This window comes from Protopterus annectens, chromosome 7.part0, assembly GCF_019279795.1.
Source record: "Protopterus annectens isolate FY-2018-M chromosome 7.part0, PAN1.0, whole genome shotgun sequence".
Taxonomy (NCBI): Eukaryota; Metazoa; Chordata; order Ceratodontiformes; family Protopteridae; genus Protopterus; species Protopterus annectens.
The window spans coordinates 1254649234-1254674346 of NC_056739.1; the positions used below are offsets into that span (position 1 = coordinate 1254649234).

Sequence of the window (25113 nt, forward strand, 5' to 3'; positions counted from 1 at the left end):
CTCTCTATGGCTGCTGGTTTGCTTGCAAACTAGATCTGAGGTAAAGGCAGAGGGGGATTGTGGGTATTAGGTGATCTCGAGCTTCTTCTCGATGCAGAGCTTGCAAGCGGCCGACACGGAGCCGAGGATCGGCTCCGAACCCATGTGTAAGAACAAAGGCGAGATGAACACTCCACATGGAACGCTATGGTAAGGACATAACTTCTATTTCGTGTCTTTCTTTTTGATGGCATATAAATGTTCTTTTATTGAGTGCTGTGGTAGTCATTCCTATGTAGAATGCTTCGCACCCTGTACACTGACATAAACAACTCTCTTGGTAGTACATGTAAACCTTCCTGAGGCTGTAATAGTCTTGTCCAAGTGTGGTAACATAATGAAGGCCCCTTTGTTAATAAACCTACAGGCACTACAGAAACCACACTTGTAAGTATCTCTAGGCTTATTAGAAATGTTTGGTATCTCCAAAGTATTTTCATGTTGTAACATTTTTAAGCACACATTTTTCTTGTACACAAAATGTTTGTATCTTATTGCTTTATACAAATCGACATTGCCCTTTAAAATATGCCAATCACAAATAGTTTTTCATTTGACAAAGTTATCAACTGACATATCTAAGCTGAAAATTAACATGTTTTATAGCAGAAAATTGTTGGCATGCTTTGCTTTGTCCAAGGGCTGGTGTACTAATATAGGGGCATAAAAGGTGTTTCTTTTGTTGATTATTTCAATAGCACTGGATGCCAATCTAGATTGTTTTTATAGCCTCTTTCTAAAAAAAGGGAGGTGATGAACTGAATTTCCACTTTGAAAACTGAATCATCTGTTGTTAATCCAGAGGCCCAAATAAACTGCCCCCCAGGTATATTTTTCTTCATAAATTCCTGATGATTACTATTATTGTGCAGATAGTTAGAAAATGTATTTTTATATGATTATCAATGTCCCATTTCAAAGTAATATCCAAAAATGTACTTGTGGGGTCTGCATTTGCTAAGGTAAATTCTAAGTATGTACTTCTCTTCAATTCATCCAAAAATAGTTTACAGTCATTAAAACTGCCTTTCATAATAGTCAATAAACCTTTTAAAGAAAATTATATTATCAAAAAGGTGTTATTTGGTATTAACTCCCTCTCCCACCAGCCCAAAACCAAATTGGCAAAGGCTGGTGCTGCTGCTGACCCCATATCAACACCTTTAATTTGTTGGTAATGCCTCCCGTTGAACATGAAATGTTTCAGCAAAACCTCAATGAAGGAACAGAAAAGATTAATCTCACCCCCTGAATAAGTTGTTTTTTGTGAGATATAGGAACCAACATATTATATTCTTGTATCCCATGATGTGCTGGTGAATGAAAAAGTTACACCTAGAGTAAACATAATCATGTCTTCTCTTTCATTTTTGTGAGTCTCATTGATTTTCCTGATATGATCAAGGAAATCCCAAGAGTCACTCAGATATGAAGGTAAATTCTCCACTACTGGATTTAAAGAAGTATGCATATATGGAGAAATAACCTTGGTGATACAGCTGGGAGCAGACACAATAGGTCTAAAAGAAGGGTTTGTGGCACTTTTATGTATCTTGGGTATTCCATAGAGGACCCCTATGTTGGAGTTGGTTGTTGACAAAGTTATACAGTTTATAGTCTATCTGTTCATTCATAAGCAAGTCATACAAATAAGATTTAATATAATTACACATGATGTATATGTTGTAACTTGACTTCTCTATATTCTTCAACAATCATTAACATTCTTTCAATGGCATTTGTATAATCTGATACATAATAAGACCCATCCCTTGTCTACTCTCATTGTGTCAAATTTCTAAGTTCATACAATGCTTGTCTCTCTTAAACATATAAATTATAAAAGTGATTTCCACGTTTTTATTTTGCTAAGTAGCTTCCTAATATCACTTTCACGGCTTTTCTCAAAGATTTCAACAGTATTCTGTTACTTATAGTTGTAAGTAGAAGGTTTAAAATAACAGTTATTACTACTTACCCCTTGAAGCAAATAATGTAAATTAGGTTTTCTAGAATAAAGCTAGTGTATTGGATAAATTTGCCCTCTGAGAAGGGAAAATATTCAACCCAAAACATAATTTCTTTTGAACTGTAGAAAATTGAAAGTCAGTTAAATTAGTTTGCATTCCAAACTCACTGCAAGTCTGCTGTTTAGTCCTTTTTTAATTGAGTCCTGATCCTCGTTTGATACTGAGTAAATGGAGGTTACACCGGGAAATGGCATATGTGGACGTTCCCACAAGGTGTAGAAGCAAATTCACCCTTTCACCGTGAACTATTGGAATTTTTTGCTCGTACATGTCTAGAGCTTGCCAAACTTGTCATTAAAGAAAATGACCGGTGTTTGGTGAAACTTAAAAAGGAAGTTACTAAACTAATAGACTCTATCATTGTTGATTTAGACTTTCACGAGTTCAAGTCCCAGGTGAACAATACCTTTCAGGCCATAGATAAATTTGTCCAATTTAAAAACAGAAAGGACAAGAAATTACTCAGGGATGACTCAGATTATCGTAATAGAACTGTTTACCCTGCTCCTCCAGGTACAACAAAAAAAAACAATCTTGTTGAGACTTTTTAGATGGTCAATCACAAGGAAACAGCTCAACTGGATATCCCTTTAGAGGAAATACCTTTGAGAAGGTCAGAGAGACTGGCCAACAAGCAGCAATCCAACTTTCACCAGTCTGGGTACACCCACCCCTACCAACCAATCCCAAGGGGTGGACGAAGAAGAAATGGAACTACAAATGAGGATGTACGAATTGGAATCAGCAATTGTAACTGATTTATTCACCCAGGAGCTCACTACTATGCCTTCAGGTACTGTAAGCTTTACTTCTTTTTTTGGATATAATTTTTACAATTTTACTGACATGGTGATGGGTCCTGAGCACCATAGTTTGTTTTTGAAGGGGTGTAACTTCATCCCTTCCATTTGGGCCAGGGTGCATAACACTCTCCTCAGTTTAAAATTGTTCACCAGAAAACTTAATTTTCAAGTACTGTTTGGGGGAGAAGTTAGTGGTAACACCCCTGACAAGTTTGAGGAAAAGTACAGCAAATCCCCTTTTACACCCAGTTATGAATGTTTTTGAGAAGCAATGTGAAAAAGAAATACGTGCACTGTTGCAAAACCATACAAACAAATGTTTTAATCTTTCGGTTAAAGAAAAACAGCTTCTCCAACAATTTACTCTCAATTACAATATTCAGATGCATTAAACCGGACAAAGGCGGAGGCTTGGTTTTTATGGACAGTGCTAACTACTCTGGGCGTATGTTACATCTTCTGCATGATGATTGTGTTGACAGTGCTGTTTCCATGAATTAAATCAATATAGTTTACAGAGCATCACTGAGGACTAATCCTTCATTCCTGCCAAGGGTGTGTTCTGAGATTAACCTGAATCAAACTATCGAACTTCCAACCTTTTTCGGTAATCATTCTAATAAGTTGGAATACATGTTGCATAAGCTTGATATCCACAGACAATTGAGATTCTATTTGGACAGGACAAAGGAATACAGAAGATCTGACCAACTCTTTGTATCTCATGCTGACACTAAGGATTACCAGTCTCGAAGGTTACCCTTTCCAAATGGTTGACTGACTGCATTAAATTTATATACTCTTCAGTGAACCAAACATTAGAGCATGGTGTGAAGGTGCACTCCACTAGGGCTGTTTCCACTTCTGCTTATGCAGCTCAATTGCTTTTGGACACTATTTGTGCAGCTGCCACTTGGTCTAAGCCGCATACCTTTATCACTCATTACAAAGTGGATAGGGCCTCCAGGGACAGGGCTTCCTTTGGTTCCACTGTTCTCAGGAATATACTCTCTTGAGCCACCCAGGATTAGGGTGCTTGGGACTCTACCCATGTGAAAGAATGAACGGCGAGATTGAACAACTTCACGTAAAGAAGTTATGTACTTACCATAACGTTACATGTGAGTTGTTCATCTTGCTTTCATTCTTATGTTCCCACCCTCCTTCCCACTCCAGGGTCTCGAAGACCGAGTAGACTTTGGGTCTGGTGGTCTTGATCTGAGACTTCTTACTCCGGCTGGAGTATTTATTGAGTTACATCTGTGCATGCTGGGTTCAGCAAACTAGATCTGAGGTAGGACAGAGAGCATCATGGGATAGGGACCTGGCCTCGAGCTACTCTGAGATCTTCAGCTAGTAAAGCAGCCGACTCAGAGCCGATGGATCGGCTCCGAACCCATGTATAAGAATGAAGGCGAGATGAACAACTCATGTGGAACGTTATGGTAAGACAAATAATTTACATTTACCTATAACTTCTTTATATGCCCCCATCATCAAGAAAGGGCTGAATCAGCTCGACAAGAAAGACGATCAAACCGGTTTTAATGGCCAAACCAATATGGTCCTGCATTACACTTTGGATGTCAAGGATATTGAAAAGATTTTGCGGAATAACTGGTTCATGCTGCAATAAGATGAAAGCATCAGAGTTTTTTTCTTCCCCACCATCTTTTACCTATAAAAATAAATCTAATATAAAATCCCTTCTTCAGAACCCTATTGATCATCATAATGGATTTTTATTTTTAGGAAATGTGGACATTATCATCAATGCCCTTCCATAAACCCTTGTTACAATGGCAGCCTTTTAAGTAGATTTGATTCTTCTGTTCATGATGGAGCTTACAGTTGCTTTTCTCGGAGTTATTTACCTGTCTACATGTTCAGCTTGTCCCGCTTTCTATGTGGGGAAAAACTAAGAATGCTTTGAACAAGAGTATCTATCAACATGTTTACAGTAGCCAACGTAAGGGCAGTAAAAGTGCACTGGCCAGGCATTCCATTGTTTGTGACAACTTCAGCAAGTTTACATTTCTAGTTCTTGACCAGATGTAAAATTCCCCTTATGTAGGGGACTGGCAGAACAAACTGCTTCACCGGAAAATGACATGGCAGTTTAAGCTGGATGCTTCTAACTTTCCTTTTTTAAATAACAGTACTTCTATCAGCAGTGAAATTAAAAGGAAAGCCGCAGAATATGATTTTGTGTTTCATCAAACATTTTTGTTTAGTTATTTTTTGCCTAGTTTGCATTTGTGTTTTGGTTCAGGTTTTAAAAGTTTTGACTTTTTAGTGTTGTTACTTTTCACACTGATTTCAGCTACACCATGTTGTGATTGGTTTACCTGAGAGGTGTGTTTTCTGCATTTAAGTTTAAAAATGGCTTCTACAAGCAGTACATTCATAGTTCTGATGATGTCTTAGTGTTACAGATGAAAGCGCTAAACTGTGGATGTTTAAACATATTCTTCAACAAGTTTTGAGTTTGGTGGCTGATTTGCTGTTGTCTCTAATTCTACAATTTTGGAAACAGCTGCTGTTGAGAAGCCTAATCCTCAGACGTCTTTTTCTTCATTTCAGCTTGATTTTTGCAGATGTTCTTCATCTCACATTGCTGCAGTCCTTACACTTGGGTAGTCCGCTGTCCTCGGTCGGCCCGAATATCAAAGTATAAGGCTGACGTCGGTCAAGGCGCATTAGACTGACATCAGGACATCAGGGTACAAATGCGCATGACCGACGTCATATCCTCAGTCTTTTTTGCCGCATGGTCCGATGCAGAAGCAGCGTTGCAAGTGCCGTTCGGCATTCTGAAATTGTTCGAATTCGGAGTTTCAGACCGAGTCAAAGTTGGCTAAGTACCCCGTTGGGGAATATTTTGTTTTTTTCTTGCCTCAGTGGTTTACCGGATGTCAGAAAAAGTGAATAACTGTATTTCTTGTGGGAAGCAGATACCGCATAGAGATTATCATTCCTTGTGTATTCCTTGTTTAGGGCCTGAGCACGACGTTGTTGGGTGTCGCTTTTGTGCTAGATTCAATAAGCGCACTATTAAGAGAAGGTTAGATTGTGCCAGGTTAGTCTTCGGGAAGCGGTGCAATTACAATATGCCGTCGGATGCTCCGGCGTCCGCTTCTTCGAAGAAGCGCAAGGATAAAGCAGCTAAGCCCAGGGTAGACGAGTCGTCCGTACCGGACGCCGGTTCTTTAGAGGTGTCGGTGGAGCCGGTGGTTCCACCGGAGGTTTCTCTGGAGTCCCAGGGGGAGACCTTGTTATTGCAGGATGTGGCCTCTCTGGAGGCAAGTCAGGCTGAAGGGGCTTCTCAGGTTACTGTACTCCCCTCCCTTCCTAGGGTGGTTAGGCCTTTTGTTTCCAAGGCTTCTCCCAGAGGCAGGCCAGGTTTAGCTTCAGTTAGTGTCACTCCTAGTTCTTCAGGATCTGTGCCCAAGAAGCATATGCTTAAAATGGCAGAAGATTTGATTACCTTGATTAGAGGTTCTTTGCCCCCTCCTGATAAGAGGCCTAGGGTGGAACCTGAGTTGGGGAGTTTTGAGCAGGCTTCAGATGTTTCAGAGTCTTGACTGAAGACTTGCAGGAGTATTCTCCTTATTCTGATTCTGATGTGGATGATTCTACTCCTTCTGCTTCTCCTCCTGAGGATTTTTCTTTTTCAGAGACTCTTCATTCCATGAGGGAGCATTTTAAGTGGGAAGGTCAGGATTTCTCTGATTCCAGGAAAAGGCTTAGGGAATTTCTGTTTTTACCCCAGCATAGGCCTTTGGCTATACCTCCTGTTCTGGATGTTGTGGAGGATGTGTTTGCAGAGGCTTCTCTTAATCCTGATTCTTTGCCTCCTGCTCCTGTTAAGCCGGATAGGTATTATAGGGTGCCTGAAGCTCATAAGTTTCTTTTTAAGAGTCCTAGGGCGGACCCAGAAACTGTTAGTCAGGGGCCTAAGGGTGTTAAGGCTTCTGTTGTTAAAAATCCGGTTCCTCCAGATAAAGAGGCCAGGGCTTTGGATAGATGGGGAAAGAAAGTCTATACGTCTTCCACCCTAGCTATGAGGGCTCTAAATTGCCAGTTTCACATGTTGAAATACCAAAACTATCTACTGTCTCAATTGAAGTCTAAGGTAGATGCTCTGGCGGAAGGTATTGAGTGTAAAGAGTTACAGGATTTGGTACATGTCTCTGAACAAGTGGGTAAGCATTCTTTGCAATGTGGTTTTGATGCTGTACAGGCCTTGTCTAGGGTGGCTGCCACAGGGTCAGTTCTTCGCAGGCACGCCTGGCTGAGGGATCAGAATTTATCTGACCATGTTAAGACAAGGATTTTAGATGCTCCTTTACAATCTGATGTGTTATTTGGTTCACCTGTTGAGGCAGTCTTAAAGAAAATGGAAGACAAGGCTAAGTCTATGCAGACTGTTAAAGATTTTTTGCAGGTTCAGCCTCCGAAGTTTAGCAGAAATTGGCCTACTAAGGGGTGGACGTATCCTTCTTATGATTCCCAGTCTAGGGGTAGGTCTAGACGGGGTAGGGGCAGAGCTCAGGGCTCTTTCAGGCCTAGAACAGGGAGTTCACCTGCACAGTCTTCGGGTGAGGGCAGGGGTCAGTCCTTTCGTAAACAGACCCAATGACCTACCTTTTCAGCTGCCAGAGCCTTCTCGTCTGGCAGTACCTTTGGGAGGAAGGTTGGCACTTTTCAAGGAAAATTTGGAGTTTAATTACCCAAGACAGATGGGTATTGGATATCATACACCAAGGTTACAGGTTTTATTTCCATACCTTGCCTCCTTTCAAAGGCATGCCAGACGTTCCTCCTCAGCAAAGAATAGAGGCTCACAAACAGATTTCTCTGCTGCTCCAAATAGGAGCCATTCAGCCGGTCCCTCTGTCAGAAGTGGGCCTAGGATTTTATTCTCGCCTGTTCCTAGTACCAAAGAAGGGGAACACGTGGAGACCAATTTTGGACTTGTCTATCCTCAACACTTATCTGGACATTCCCAAGTTCAAAATGTTGACGTTACAACAGCTTTTACCTCTGCTGGGCAAAGATCACTGGATGGTGACTCTGGATCTCAAGGAGGCTTACCTTCATGTTCCTATCAGGCTAAGTTGCAGGAAGTATCTACGTTTCCGGGCTGGGACTTCTCATTATCAGTTCTCTGCATTGCCCTTTGACTTATCTACTGCGCCCAGAGTGTTCACGAAGGTTCTGGCTCCAGTGATAGCTTTCTTCAGGCTAAGAGGTATACAGATCTATCCTTATTTGGACGATTGCCTAATTCTGGCTCAAGGAAAGGAAGAACGTCTTCATCATCTACACTATGTGATAGCAGTGCTAAGATGCCTGGGGTATTCTGTGAACGAAATAAAGTCCAGTCTAGTACCCTCTCAGGACATGTGCTTTCTGGGTGTGAGACTGAATACAGCATCCCAGATGGCCTTTTTGACCCCGGACAAACAAAAGAATCTTTCTCTACTTCCATCAATTGTCTCATCAGTCCAGGCTGACTGCAAGGACAGTCCTTCAAGCCTTGGGGTTCATGGCATCTTGTATTCTGGTGCTTCCCAATGCCAAACTACATATGAGGAAGCTACAATGGTATCTCAAATGTGTGGACACAGCACTGCCAAGATTTGGACACTGTCATTCAGATAATACCTTGCATTCAAAAGGAATTTTTGTGGTGGGCTCAGGAATGTCACCTAAACAAGGGACTCTCTGTGACCCGGCCAGAGGCGAGTCAGATTCTAACGACAGATGCCTCAGACAAAGCTTGGGGAGCTCATCTAAATGGAAAGTGGATACAAGACACGTGGCCTGCCAGACTTCTACATCTACATATCAACCTGAAGGAGATGTTAGCAGTCCAATTTGCATTAATAGCTTTCAAGGATTTACTTCTTCCAGGGCAGGTGTTGATTCTAACAGACAACACAACTGTCATGTGGTACATCAACAAGCAAGGGGGAACACATTCTTATCCTCTGTGCAGACAAGCAATGATTTTATGGGAGACTGCTCTCAGTTTACAGCTAAATCTTCAGGCAAGGTTTCTGCCAGGAGCACAGAACTCCTTAGCAGATGTGTTGAGCAGACAAATTATGGATCCCCACGAGTGGAAATTGGATCCTCATGTATTTCAGAAATTGACAGTGTCATGGGGAACTCCAGACCTAGATCTGTTCGCTTCTCCACTAAACTACCAGCTGCCAAAGTTTTGCACAAAAAGTTTTCATCCCACAGCTTGGAAAGTGGATGCTCTTTCATTCAATTGGAGCAATCTTCATGTGTATGCCTTTCCACCTCTGCCTCTCCTCCCAAAGGTACTTCTGAAGGTCAGACAGGACAAGCCAAAGATGATTTTAATAGCTCCAGATTGGCCTCGACAGCATTGGTACCCACTACTGAGAAGTCTGGTACGGGAGCCTCCATGGCCTTTACCTTCGATTCCACACCTGCTGTCTCAGGAGAACAGTCATTTACTCAATGTCAAACTTCACTCTCTTCACCTGACAGCCTGGCATATTCTGTTTTAAACCCTGGAGGGTTTCAGCTTCCACAGCAAGTTTTGAATGTTATTTTGGAAGCCAGAAGGCCTTGTACAAGGAAAGTGTACGCAGATAAATGGAAGAGATTTTTATTTTGGAGTGCAGCAAAAGCGTTTGATGTTTCTAAGCCTAATTTAAGTGTGGCTCTTCAATATCTTACTGAGTTACTGGACAAAGGTTTGTCCTCCTCTTCTATTAAGATTCATGCTGCAGCAATTTCTGCTCACTATGACTGTGACCCACCATTGTTTTCTCATCCTTTGTTTAAGCAATTCCTTAGAGGGGCAAAGAATATAAGACCCCACGAGAGCTCCTACTCCTGCTTGGGATCTCAATTTTGTGTTGGAGAAACTCACTCTACAACCTTTTGAGCCTGCAGCTACTGCTGAGTTGAAATATTTATCATGGAAGACTGCTTTTTTGTTAGCCATTACCTCTGCGAGAAGGGTTTCTGAATTACAGGCCCTTATGGCAGTTGAGCCTTTCTTAATTTTCCATAAGGATAGGGTATCTTTGCGTACTAATCCTTCCTTTATGCCTAAGGTGGTTTCTAGTGTGTCTTTAAACCAAACTATTCATTTGCCTACCTTTTATGCAAACCCCCAAAATAAAGGGGAAAAGATTTTGCACACTTTGGATATACACAGGCAGTTGCGATATTATTTGAGCAGAACTAAAGGGTTCAGGCAGTCTCAGCAGTTATTTGTTTCTTTTGCTTTGAGTTCTCAGGGCAAGCCTGTGTCAAAACAAACTATTTTTAAGTGGATTGGGTTTTGCATTGCTTTCTGTTATTCCCATCATGGCAAGGAGGTTCCAGCTGGGATTAGGCCTCATTCCACTAGGGCTACTGCCACTTCAACAGCTTTTTAAGGGGTGGCAACTAAAGATATCTTGGAGGCAGCTACTTGGAGTTCTGTGCATACTTTCTCTAAGCATTATCACCTTCCACTTTACTCTAAATCTAGGGCTGGTTTTGCCACTGCTATTTTACAGGGCATTTTGGCAGCTCCTGCTTCTTTATAGTTGTGCCATCCTCCCTTACCTCTGCTTTGGGATTCTACCCAAGTGTAAGGACTGCAGCAATGTGAGATGAAGAACATAGTACAGTTTTGTACCTACCATAAATGTAGATGTTCGAAGATCCACATTGCTGCAGTCCAATTTACCCTCCCTCCTTCCCCTCTGTAGTTAGAGGCGGTTGTGTGGGTTGGATTGTAAATATTGTGTATATTGTATATATTGTACATATTATTAGTGCTAGGGTGGTTGGTTGTTGGTTTGTTGTCTTTGGGTTTTGACCTTTCTTGTTAGGGTCTTCTGACATCTGGGGCAAGAAAAGACTGAGGATATGACGTCGGTCATGCGCATTTGTATCCTGACGTCCTGATGTCAGTCTAATGCGCCTTGACCGACGTCAGCCTTATACTTTGATATTCGGGCCGACCGAGGACAGCGGACTACCCAAGTGTAAGGACTGCAGCAATGTGGATCTTCGAACATCTACATTTATGGTAGGTACAAAACTGTACTTTTTATTGCTTTATTTGCACAGCTAGTTAAAGCTGCTTTTGTTTGTTCCAACCTTTTGTTTGAATTTTTATTTTCCTTCACTGTTTAATTTTAAGCACTTTTGATTTTTTTTTCTCTAAATTACTGGAAGCCATCTCATGTACCAAAGCTAAAACTTTGACTGCTATTTGCTGAACAGCTGCAGGATTTTCCCTGTCAGACTTTTATCTTCTTTTCTGTAGAATTTCTTCTCAGGTTTTCCAAATTCTTTCTTTGCTGGCATCCAGGTAGCATAATTAATAGCCAGTCACTGAATTTTACCCAAACAGTTAACTCTGGCCCTTTTTTAATAGCTTCTGTTTTCACAATGGTAGATCTCAAATCAACCTGTTTAGTGTGCCGCCATCTTGGAAGTCCACAAGCAAGTCTAGATGTTGAGTTGTTGTTGCAATGACCTCAAAGATTTACTGTTTTGGTAAATAAATTACACACATTTAAGAAATATACTTTGTCATTACACAGCTATTTCACCATATTCTGCTATCCTTCTTAAGTGCAGTGTCATACAGTCAAGTGAAAACCATATTTGCTTTTTGCAGACTCGTGATGATAGTGGAAAAAAAGAAAATGAAGAATCACAGTAGCATGCAAGGACTTTCAACTTTTTCAGCTCATGCATAGAGCCAGAATTTTCGGATGAGTGGCCATTCAGTTATTTATGTTTGCTGAACTTAGACCAGGAGAGAATAATGATGATGGCTTTGATCAAGATATTTCTGGTCATTGTTTCCTGCTGCTCATTTTAAAGCAGTGTCTCTCTTGCCAGTTTTTATCTGTTTTTTGTAAGTCAGAATAAAATTGTTTTCTATATTTGATTATTTTACGGTTGTACAGACATCTATGAAAAATTAATATTGTCAGTAGGGATTCCCAACTGAAATCCAGAAGTCTTCTTGTGTTTACTATAGTGTGCACATGTATCATTTTAAGAGCTGTAGAACAGCACTCATTTAATTTTTATACAGAATTTACAGATTTTTCTTTGAGGGGCCTCTGTGGTTGGTGGCACTGCATTTCTGAAAGCTCTCTAAGTATGGCAGGTTTTCATCAAAGATCTCAAACTGCCACACACACCCCAACTGTTGCACTCAGTGTTATGCCAGAGCCAGCTATGCATATTGTTTTTGAGTGCTTATTGACATTATCCTTGTTCAACTGACTGAAACACTGCATGTGTACTAACCACCTCACTTGTAGAAGTAGTAGGTTGTGCATGAATATATTTTAAATATTGTGCCTCCCACTCAGCTGATTGGTGACAGACAAATCCTAACCTGAATATGAGAGTCTCTCATACCATGTGTGTATTGATGTTTCCCATTGCAGTTCTGCGGTAACATCTGACATAGCATAGGCTGCATACTACCTGCCTACCCGGCATGGTATCTGTCATCTTGATTGGTATAAAGTCCCATAACTGGTCAATAGGCATGACTTTTTGAAAGATGTAGTGGGGTATACTTCACTATATTCACATCCCATCAGTTTGCTGACTGTCAGCACTACAGTATTTGTCATCTCTGGCTGTGTATCTTACTTATTGAGAGAAGCAGGGAAGGGGAGGGTTCTGCCGTTTTGTGCTGTATTTCTGCCAAGTTGTAACATATAGGCCATCTGGTATATTTGGATAGTTTTACTCAGCATGTGTTAAAATGGCAATATATAATCTATTTGCATTGTAACTCATCTTGCAATTCCACAATGAGACATTATATACAGGATGGCTGTATGGGATATTCTCGGCCTTATTGCATGTTTATCAGATTGACTGAGTGCTAGCTGTGTATGATTGAACTCTTTCTTAACCAGGTGGTCTTATTCTGCCATGGAGCTGGGGTCACTTTGCAGCAGGAGTTGATGTAAGTACATTAACAGGATACATACATACAGGCGTGCCTTTGGAATAGCTGTGCTGGCTCATCTTCTATCTAGAAAATGTAAGCCCTTCTTGTCCACTTGTTTATCAGCAATGTATGTTTGTTTTGCTCAGCACCATACTCATTTGGTTTGTGTTTGCACTGTTGTGTGTATTCACGCTAGGGCCTGTGTTCCATTTCCTTTGGTAATAACTTGTATGTTCATCATAAGGAGAATTGCTGCGGAAATTAAAACTATGACTTGAGCTTTAGATAGAAGCAGACATAGGTCCTCTGCCTTGAGCTTTGTTCCTGGAAGGGAACACCCTTAGAAAGCACTCTTGAGCTATGTCTTTAGAGGTAGCACAGCTGCTCATTCACCCCAATGGAGCTCAGGAAGTTTGGACTGTAACTTCCAACTGGCGGAGCCTAAACCTTTTGACAGAATCAAATTATGTCCTCACATTTCAAACAAATGTTCATATCTCTGGAGCCATAGGGGCTATGAAAGAAATATAAATGGCAAACCCTTTAGTACAAATTATATTTATAGTGGTAGTATTCTTTAGGTTCTAGGTCTTAAACTGAATTTTATAATTCACAGTAACTAAAACTGAATTTTATAATTCACAGTAACTATTATGTTTATAATAGCTCAGCAACCACTCAAAATATGCACATACTGTCAGCAGCATTTTATTCATTTAGCTGAGAGCTTTCATTTTGGGCCTAAGGAGTTCTGCCTTTGTCACTTGGTTGTTGAGATATTTAGAAAAATGTGAAAATTATATCTATATAAATTAATATCATGAAAAAAGTTAACTCTTTACCTGTACTAAACAGAGGTCAACTATTAATGTAATTGTTTGCCATTGTGTAAGATTTAAGATAAAATATTTTAAAACCTTGTACATAGCATGGTTTCGGAATTATTGATACAAATATGAACAAGCAATAGTTGACACCTAGAGGCATCAGTAGGAGTTAACTGCAGATGCACCTGGAGGTGTCACTCGAATGTAATGAGTTAGTGTGTACAATCTGGCATCTTACTCACCTTTTTGCCAGCTGAAGTGAAAGATTGTTCTGTTGTGCTTTAATAGTTCCTTAGTTGCTCCAGTACCACTGCCTTGGTGTTATTGATTTATCAGTTTATTTTTACTACATAGATAATATTTTTATAGTTTTATGCTTTTACTGATTACATTCTAAGACAAAATTACTTGCTGCTGTTAGGTCTGTCAGTACTCCTCCACATGTCTTAATGTTGTGGTGTTTGTAAGAAGTTAGTATTAATATTTAGTGGAAGAAAGAAAATCAGGGATTCTTCTCACAAAGTTAAAAATAAAAATTTATAGAGTTGAGATCAGGAATGCCCCAAGTCAAATATTTGTGACTGAGACACCCATACATTTGATAGAGCATGAAGACTGTTGTTTTGCTTTAGTTCCTTTGTTCTAAGAACCTCATTGTCTCCACTAGGGTTGTTGTAGAAGAAGCAAAGCTGGGTCAGACCTCTGCCTAAAATGGTAAAGTGATGTGTGATGCTTGTCTTCCACCACAGCTAGTGGTCCAAAATAATTTCTGCCATTTCTTTTACTAGATGATTTATCAGGTACTGCTGAGACTTTTGGGTCAGTATGAGACTGGTGACAGACAAATCCTAAACTGAATATGTGAGTCTTATATTGGTAAGGGAATAGTGGGTAACTGATAGTCTCCACACATCCAGTTTTACTCCTATTGTATAAATGAATCTAAATTTTCTTGTGAGAATGTTGCTTTATTGCAAAATGCTACTCATGTTTTGACATCCCTTGTAAGTTTTCTCCAAAGTACTACTAAAAGGCTCCTATTCTTTTTTTTCCATCTTATTCAGGAAGATGGAGTCGTACCTCTCAACCTGGAAACATAATAAATCTGGACAGAGCCCATGAAAAATAGGTACAAATCTGTATGCTGATTAACATCTAATTTGCATACATAATTATGTAACCCCACCCACTCCAACGGAATTGTGGGATACCAACTTTCAAACACAAACTGAAGAACAGACGGCCAAAATATGACATCAGAGTCCCCCTGCCAGCCTGCAGCCATTCCAATGTCCCATTACCTGGCTATTTCACCCCATTTACCATAAACACTAATGTGTGCATACTGCTTTACTTCTACAATGATTTGGATTTTATCTTTACATTTTACAGCACAACAATGCACAACAATAGTAGACATCTGGTAAACAAAGCAATACTGTCTCACAATGAAAATAAACTTGGCATTAAAACTTCTCTGCCCTTGAAACTCGCATTCATTGAAACAGCATTGAAACACACCACATCCAAAGAAAATGCATCTGGCCAGTGGTGGATAAAGATTACCTTTGGGCTGTTTTCAAATCATTGGCCCCTTGCATACAAAACAAGAAACATACATGTGCTCTTTTCTTTGATGCACCTTCCTGACTTTATTAAATTATATTCCTTGACCTTATGACCTTGTATAATATAACACACTTGTTAGAGCGCATTTTAAATTTGTTTGAACATTTTTCCAGTAGGCTGTACTGCAGGCAATGAAACAAAATGCATGAACCAATAATGACCAAACTGCCCAATTCAGAACATTTCCATCATAACTTAAGTACTTCCACACCCACACTATAAATAGAACAGTAGTGTAAGCCATAGGCATCTTGCACAGCTTCTCGCACTTATTTTCAATTTCATTTTTTTTGGGGGGGGGGGGGCAAAGGGTCAAAAACCAGGGACACATTTTCATTTTTCAGCACAGCTCTCAACCTCTTAGCACAAAAAACCTGGGCAAACTCACAAGTGGTGGTGGCTAGGAACTTACCCTGTAGCAAAGGTACAGGGTTTGAGCCTGAGTACCTGTAGCCACCAGGTGTATCTCACTCACTCTCCTCTCTCTCTCTCACACACACACACACACTACATACCTGGTATTTGTTAACTTTGTAAACAGAAAAAAAGCACACACAGATTGTGTACATACCCAGTATTTGTTAACAACTCCTTTGTAAACAGAAAAAAGCAAATAATTTTGCATGGAGCTGTAGATAGGTACACTTTTAAATAAATTTCTTTTAAGTTACATACCAGATTGCATGTAAGGAAGATGCTATTTTTGATAACTAGCAACCCAGTATATTTAGAATAAACTCATTTTACATGGTCCAGTATGACACCTGAAAATATTATTTTAATTATCTAAAATGATTACCATTAAAATGCTTTGCCATATTCCATAAGGATAAATAGCTTAAGACTTGCATAAAGCTGTAATAGCTTAATTCAGCTAATTTAATTTTCTGTAGCACAGTTAATAAAACATTATAGCACTTACCTTTTAGCTCAGTGTTAGTATCATTTGAAGACCATAGATGTAGTATATGGGCACTACTTAAGTAATTCACAGATCATGTAATGAACTAGAAAGGGGAAAACTGGTATGCCCATTTAGTTTATATACCAGTTTAATGAACACAAATGTATTGCCCGCTATCATCTCTGTGTTAAACACATAGCACCAGTAATATCCTATAAAATAGACAGTGTAATGAAACAAAGATTTTTAGCTCTTGAGCTCTTTTCCATTAAAGGTCATTGTTGCTTCACTTAGTCTTCATTTTCCATGATGTTTTTCACACACACACATAAACACACACAAAAAAAAAAATCTGCCAGAATTTAGAAATAATTATTTCTGACCTGCGAAATCCTATTCCTTCCTTCCAAAGCACACTCATTTGATGAAGCCAGAAAACACTTCCAAATCTGCCAGAATTCGATATTCCATTCCTTCCTTCCAAAGCGCGCTCGTTTGATGAAGGCATGAATCCAGAAAACAATTAGTCAGTTATCCAAGGAATGACTAGATAATATAGTTAGGTTGTATTTCCTGCTCACCGGAGCACTTTCAGGTAAATAGCACATAGGCCATAGGGGGAAATAATATTATAAAGTGTGCAAAGTATTTCTCACTGTTCTTTCCCTGTTACTCAAATATGAACTTACAATAGAGAAATAAGGGAAAAGTAGAAAAACACAATGCAGATTATGCACGATTACAGGGCAAAATGACTCGGCAGAGCATTGTTACTACTGTGTTTCTGACCGCATAAAAACACTTACTTAACGAACCGTCAGAGCGCTCGTTTAAATAAACCGCTCACACTCGCAGATGCAGATCACCGGAAATGTGCCCTTGGAGCCTTTAAGCTCAATTCCGACAGGCTGATAGCCATGACGGAGCTGACATCACGCATGCGATGACGTCAGCTCAACATAAAACACGGAGGGAAAATTAAAAATAAAAACTAAAGCTGGGAAAAGTCGGAAATGGAGGGGTGCTACTCGGGAATCGTGGCACCCCAGTATTTGGACCCCAAAACTCGGTAAAAACTGAGTTATTCGGGACGGTTGGGACATATGGATGGAGTCCTTGAGATTTTCCAACCAGATTACTTCCTACCTTGGAGTATTGACTCTTGGGATGAGTAATCACTTTTTTTCTGGTTCATCAACAAAGGATGTCTCATTTAATGAGACTTTAAATTTACTAGAGCAATATTTTACCTGGAGTTCTTTAGATTTTTTTGTCCACAAAAAGAGATATGTTGAACAGCTAAAGCTTGAGTTGCCTACATTTTTTGGAAATTCCACCAACTATTCTTTTCTTTGGTATTTTGCATATTTCTCTCTCCTGCCTGACGTCAAGTCTTCTCCTGGTGCTAGTCAAGAGATTGTGTTACCCAGTGTTAAGTGATACACCTAGTGTATGTTTTGTCTGTGTAGGGTCTGCAGTAGTATGGTATAACTTGCCACAACTGGTGCATCAGCTGTTAAAACAAGCTTTGCTTCCCTTCCTTTTTACATTCAGGTCCTGGAGAAGTGCTTCTCATAAATAGTTTAATGAATCTAATACAAGTCTGCCTAGCTTGGAATCTGAGAAACGTACATCTCTCCTTGTTTGATCAGTGATTCTATAGAGAATCCAGCTGTATACCTTGTGTCTGTGAGGTTATCACCTTAACCATTATGCCAACAGAATTGGAGCAACTGCTCTGGAAACTTCCATGCCTTCAGCCCTGTCCACATCCTCATGAGCTGAAACTACCTTTTTAGTTGGCCTGGAGCTACTTCCCATGCCCCAGTCTCCCTGTTGGTGACTAATGGTGAGGGCGCCATCTTTCACATTTTGGTGAAAGAAGATGTTGAAGGGGACCAGATTCAAGTTACATTTGCCCACCCCATGGCTTGAGGCCTTTCATTTAGTCTTCACACTAGAAAGGAGGTTCAAGCCACCTAAGCTCAAATGACCAAAGGTTGGTTTGCCCCAGATACAGCTGTCTGTGCCTATAGCCCAATACTCCCAGGTCAGCTCAAAGAACCATCTCAAACAGGCACAGGGTTGCATGCACCTGAAAAAAACTCTGCTCCGGGAATTCCATCTGCTAAGAGAAAAAGAGAGCTCTTTCCCTAGAAGGCACAGATTCTTCTGACTCTGAGGCAGAGGAGCTACCTTATACTGATCAGTTCACTGCTGCTTTCTGTTACCATTCACTGAATAAAGGAATTCTGCAGTTGAGAGTTGTTTTCCCAGGCTTAGGTAGGATACAAACAACTGGGCCTCACAGTACCTAGAATTCTGGTCATGCTTTCAGTTCTTGAAGTTGTCAGTGATGTTTTTGTTTGATATATCCTTGCAACCAGACTCATAACTCCCTGCCTGTAAGAAGCCATATTACCTCACTAGTGTCTATGAATTCCACAAACCCGTGTACAAGAATCCAGTGAGGGATCCAGTAGTGGTGCTGTGGATTGTAGCAAGGGATATAGTGGGGATGCATCCAGAAATCCCTTACCAAATGAGAGAGTGGGTAGGCTCTTTGACCATTTTGGCAAGAAAATGTGCACCTTAATTATGATGGCCACTGGGACTCTTAAGCTTCCAGTTTCACAAGCCCAAATACCAGACATCTGTCTATGAGCAGTTGAAAGCAGAAGGGATACAGGACAGTAGCCTTAAAAAAAAAAAAAAAAGATATTGGATTTATGCTTCTAAGTTGCTAGGCACTCCATGAAGTGTGGCTGTGATGCAGTAGATGCATGCAGAGCAGCTGCTAATGAAGCCTATTGTCAGGAGATGTGCTTGGCTGAAGCACCATTCCCTATCAGAGCATGTCAGTGTAGAATTCTTAGATGTCCCTTTGCGCCCTTATAGGACATGCAACGAACTGCAGTGTATTAAAGACCTTTTTTACTCACCACCACCCAAATATCTCAAAAACTACCCAAGTAAAAGCTGGCCTGTTCCTTCCAAGCAAAGGAATATCACAAAAAAGGTAAAAATTCAGCTTTGCTAAAATTTGGTAAACTAATTACAGAAATAGACCTAATGGGTGTGTTTCAGACTCTGTGCCCCAACAGAGAGCAGCTTTGACTCTTCTAAACACGTCTGCCCCATCCCAAGAAATCCTACCCCAACTCTCCTCAAGAAAATAGGAGGAAAGCTTTAACTCTTTGCAGAACAGTGTGAAAAACTAAGACAAGTGAGCATTACAGGTAGCAAGATTGGGCTATAAACTCCAGATTCCAAAAACACCCAGAACACTCATAAGTCACTGTTGCAGAAACAAAAAAGCTATACAGGACATATGCTGCCAAGAATATTGGATGTCCAGACTTTTGTGTGCCTTCCTCACTTGCTGTACGAGTCCATTGAAGCACGATGGCATGCTTGTGTAAAGAGGATGTTTAAGTGAAGAGTTCAGTCAGACATTTCATCTATACTGTGTCCTTAGTGTCAGTAATTGGCTTGTATTTCAGCTTTGTAGGCAGAAATGTATTCCTTAAGGAGACCTTTTTTTATTTTTTTCTCTGAAAAATACTGTATTTTTTTTCTTTTGTCTGACAGAAGATGGAAATGCACATGTGGTAGATGGATCCCATATTAGGATTCCCACATGACCTGCATTTTTTTCTTTGCAAATCTCAGTGTGCACTAGTGTGACATCTGTTTGTCATTTAACCAAAAAAAATTGTAGTAGGCAGAAAAGCCTTCAATTCCCTTTGGTGAACTAATGACTCATTCCTGGCGTGGGCATCCATGGCTACTTACTCTTTGATGGGCATCCCTCTTAAGTCAAAGAAAAAGAGAAAAAAAGTTGGAGGGCACTAAGGGGACTCTTCTGTGTACCTTTTTCCTGGTCTGGGGCTGATGTACCCACTGTGGTAGTCTGAGTCTTTGGACCATCATTTTCATCTTCCCGACCCCTCTGGTGGTGCTTCTCGGGAAGCCACTAAAGGTCTAGTCAGACCAAACATCAGGCATCAGCTAAAAAGGGGAGAATGTAGCTTTCTTTTGTCAGAAGGGACTGACAATATACCTCAAATCTTGGCTCCCTCATAGAAATCCATATGTTGATGCCCCTAAGACTATTGGGTTTGAGAAATCCAGAAAATAATTCTCAGTAAACTACACATCTTTCCCACCTTTCAACTCCAACTTGTTTGAGAGAGTCTAAGAAGAATGGCTCAATTTTCCCCAGGGTCTCTAGAGCTTTCAAATAATTACATGCCTTTATTCCAGTTTCCACTAAGAGAAAAAAGGTCTCTCTCTCCTCCTGAAGTGGAGCTGCTTTCTGAGTCTAGATTATTCCTTACAGCTCTGTTCTGTTCATTATAACTCATTAAATAAGAATCCTTTTTTTTTTATTTTTAACAAGAAACATTTTTATTGAATTATCACTTATAACATAGGCAATCATACATTTATATAACTGAAAACATACCATATTGACATTCAGTTGCAAATATACATCACTTAAAATCTGTACAATCATTTATCAGTTAAATATTACATAGCACATTCATTTCCTGCCTTCCTTTAAACCTCATCCCTCCTCCAAAACATTATTCTTCATATATTTCCCCAACATTCCCATTTTTTCTATGTAATTTGCACTTAACATTTTCTAAAGATCCCAGTTCCAGTTCTTATCTCAGTTACAATATTCACTACTTCTAGTACAGTTAGCTGAGACTTTGTTTTCCATTTTCTAGTAATTGTATTTGTGGCAACCAACAGAATTAAACTTGGAAAAGCCTTACTATGTCTAGGCAATTCTGATTATGTATCACAGCTCAAAAATAATTTCTTTAGTTGCACCAATTAGCTCGCCCAGTATTTCTGGCAGAGTAGTATGTAAGGAATTTTTAAAGTCTGCTACTTCATTACACTCTCAACAAATTTTTTTCCAAATTACCTCTTTCTTCCCCGTCACACCTCCCAACATTTGCAATCTACCTGAGAAAAAAATGATTTGGCGTCTGCTTGGAATATAAAAATGCCTGTGCAAATACTTCTAAGCAAAGATCCTAAATCTTCTAGACTTTGTTGCATACTCTTCAGCTATACATATATCCTCTCATTGTTTCTTTGTGAACTGTTTATCCAATCTCTCTACCTAATTGATTGATTCCTATAGTTATAATGCAATATTTTATATGCTCTACTAATACTTTTTAACAACAGCTTTACTTCTAGATTCTATTAAAACCTCTTCCAGTGCTGGTCTTTCACTTAGAATCATTCAATCCCTTTCTTTTTGTCTCTACTTTGATACCACTCCTTCATAGGGAATGCAATGTCTAGCCTGCAGTCCAAAGGATTTTTTCACATCTTCCCATTCTGTTACTTTTCCTTCTCTAATTATTTGCTCCCAGTACCCTTAATTTCTGTGCCAGTTTCCTCCAGTAAATTCCAGCCCCCTCTTGCCTATTCTGTGTGCCCCAATTGCAGTCTCGCTATCAGCAGAATACCCTTTCTCCATTCCCATGTTGACTTGTTCTTAGAATATTTTCTGCTACATTATCAGTAACCATACAGAATATTATATTCATATTCTCTCTAAGGATCTGCATCCAAAATCCCAGTCTGCTTGTTTCTTGAGCCCCCTCTCCCCATTTCATCATCATCCCTTTCCACTTTGAATTATAGTTTTCTGCTTGTGCTATGTATAGGAGCCTTATCTGTGTAGCTCTCAAATACCACTTCAAATCAGGTAATCCCAAACCATCTTGTTCTATTGGAAGGAACAGCTTATCTTTGCTCAACCCCACGCAAGTGAGACAGGGTGCACGGACCAAACCAAATCAATTCAAGAACACCAAAAAGAGTCCAGCACCATTCGGGAGGTAGATAGAATCAGAGTTTAATGTGACTAAAACAACAAAAACAGCATACCGGTTTTGGCAAAATGTACAGCCTTATCTATTACACATTTAAATAGTATTCCATTAAACCATACTGGAAGCTGATTGGTATATGCCAGAATTAACTTAATTCATTAAGGCCGGGCTTAAACAGAGCCCCTAGCCTGACAGTCCAACCAGATTCCTTATTATTTAGTATAGAATGCCAGCCTGCTTTGTTGGATTTATGGCTTTGAATTTTGTCAATGATTGTGAATTGAAATTTAGCAGTGACATGGGTCATTGTATGTAAAGTGCCTGGGTCATTTATCTGGCCACCATTTTTTGCTCTGCTTTCTATGTAGGGCAATCATCCAGGCCATTAAAAACACAGGATTAGTGAACACCTTAGTGATATAAGAACTAAAAGGATTTCCAATGCACTTTACAAACATACAATGACCCATGTCACTGCTAAATTTCAATTCACAATCATCAACAAAATTCAAGGATATAAATCCAACAAAGCAGGTTGGCATTCTATACTAAATAATAAGGAATCTGGTGGGATTGTCAGGCTAGGGGCTATGTTTAAACCCGGCCTTAATATATTAAGTTAATTCTGGCATATACCAATCAGCTTCCAGTATGGTTTAATGGAATACTATTTAAATGTGTAATAGATTCAAGTGAGTTAATGCACTGAAGAAGGCTGTACGTTTTGCCGAAACCGGTATGCTGTTTTTTGTTGTTTTAGTCGCATTAAACTCTGATTCTATCTACCTCCCAAATAGTGCTGGACTCTTTTTGGTGTTCTTGAAAGGATCAACTTATCCCCTTTGAATCTTGCCCTCTTCCTTTCCCAGATAAAATCCTTCAACTCTTTATTAAATGTTATCCACAACTTCTGTGGAACTTCTGTGGTTAAAAATATGCCTGACCTGTGTATAAAACTAAAAGGAATAAAAACATTTCACTTCTTGTATCTTGCTGTCCATATCTATAAAACAGAGCTTCCAATTTCTCAGTTTTTGTATTATCTTTTGCTTAATCTCTTCCCACATATCCTTAGCTGCCATAGCAGAATCCTTTTTAACCTATATTCCTAAGTACTTCATTTTGTCATGTCCCAGTAAATATGGGTATTGCTGAACCAATTTGTGTGAGGGTGCATAGTTTGCAATGATTACTTTTGTTTTATTTTCATTAACTTTTAGTGTCTGCTTGAACCAGACACCCTTGGGAATACAGGTTGAACTTGGCTAGGCTTGTAAGGGCTCTGGGGCCGTTAGCGTATTAACTTCCTATGATTAATTATGTATCCCAAAAAGACTTGAAACTGTCTCAAAATGTTGCGCAACATTGAAATGTCTTTTTCTGGTTTTATCAGGTACAAAATAATGTCATCTTTAAATAAAGCCAACTTTGTTTTGATTACCATACCAATTATATCCTTGAATTTCTGAGTCCCTCATTTTCTTTGACTGTGGTTTTAAATGTAACACACATAAAGGGAAGACAGGACGCCCTGTGTGGTTCATCTGCTCAAATCATGCTTATCATAAAGGACCCCCCCCACACACACTTATTTTTGCCTCTGGTCCCACATGTATCCTACTAATCAGCCTTATAATTTTATCAGGCAATGCAAAGGCTTCCATTTCCCTACCCATATAATCACATCTTACTCTGTCAAATACTTTCTTTGCATCAAGGCCCGCTAATAACAATAGTATTTTCTTACATTTTGCTTCCCTCTCATCATTGTTCTGTTAATTTTGTCAAATGTTTGTTTTTCCTCCACAAAAGCACATTGATCCATATCTATCAATTTTGGCATCACATTTGCCATTCTTTTAGCCCATACAGACATGAAAACTTTATAATAATGGTTTAGAATCACAATGGGCCTGTGTGAACCCGTGTCTGGTGGGTCTTTACCATCTGTAGGTGTTACAGCCACCACAGCTTTCTTCCAGGATTTTGGTGCTTCTCCTTTTAAAATATTGTTAAAACCTTCCAAATCTTTATCACTTTCTTCCCTCCTAGCTCCCAGACTTCCACAGGAATACCATTTATTCCTGAAGACTTTCCTGTAGATGGTTATACATTACCAATTTTATCTAATCTCCTTCTATCCTAACTGTTCTCAAATGAGCCTCATTTACCTCTAACCTTGGCATATTTAGTTCTTCCATAAACATTTCCATTTGTATTTGTTGTTGATTTCCATATTTCTCTGCTTTATACAGATTTTCATAAAATTTCTGAAATATTTCTAATCACTCTACATGATCTCTGGTTATTTTCTTTGTTATAGGCTCCCTAAGCAACCTTCTCTTTTTTCTGTTGCCAGAGCCATTGTGCTAAAAGCTTTTGTGCTCTGGCATTATTTTCAAAAACAGTTGCTGAACAGCTATCTTTCTAAACTGATGTGTATTATTGAGATATAGTCCCTTGTTTTCTCTTTAGTACTCTGCAGTTGTCTCTCTTCTTGTACTGTGAGATTCCCCCAGACAGCAATACTTTAACTTTTGTCATTCCCTCTAAATTATTCTTCTGAGTAGGTAGTTTTAAAATACTTTTATTTGCGATTTTATGGTTTTAGAATATATAGTACACATTTTATATATTGTTATATACATTGTGAGTTTACATACAGTTATATATGATAGTGTATACCTTTAATGTATAATATAGCTTTAAACTATTTTTTCATATTAGATGATTAGTAAATTAAGTGTGCATAAACACCACAGTTGAGATATTCAGTCTATTGTGTAACCTGAAGAAGTCCTAGTGTGATGAGGATGAAAAACATGGTGAACCAGTTAATGCGTTTAGTTTTTATATTATTTTTTATTTGCCTCGGGTGTCAGTAGATTTCATTGGATTTATTGGAACCTCTTCTACTCCATTATTTCTACTGTGCTTTTATGGAGAATTATTCTTGTTACTTCTTAACCATCTCTGTTTTCCTTTTATTTCCACCCAATTTTTAAATTCCATTTAATTTTTCCTACAACTTTGCTATATTT

General features: G+C 39.3%; 2 protein-coding genes across 3 annotated transcripts in view; one reads left to right on the forward strand and one right to left on the reverse strand.

Annotated features, from left to right (window-relative positions):
• ZWILCH (zwilch kinetochore protein) overlaps positions 1–11811 on the forward strand; it is a 1326642-nt gene extending 1314831 nt beyond the window's left edge. Inside the window, exon 19 of the mRNA XM_044077868.1 lies at positions 11541–11811. The gene's annotated coding sequence lies outside the window, so the exon portion shown is untranslated. The remainder of the gene's footprint in view (positions 1–11540) is intronic.
• The window catches only part of LCTL (lactase like), a 499576-nt gene that overhangs the window by 50342 nt on the left and 424121 nt on the right, over positions 1–25113 (reverse strand). The window lies entirely within an intron of this gene.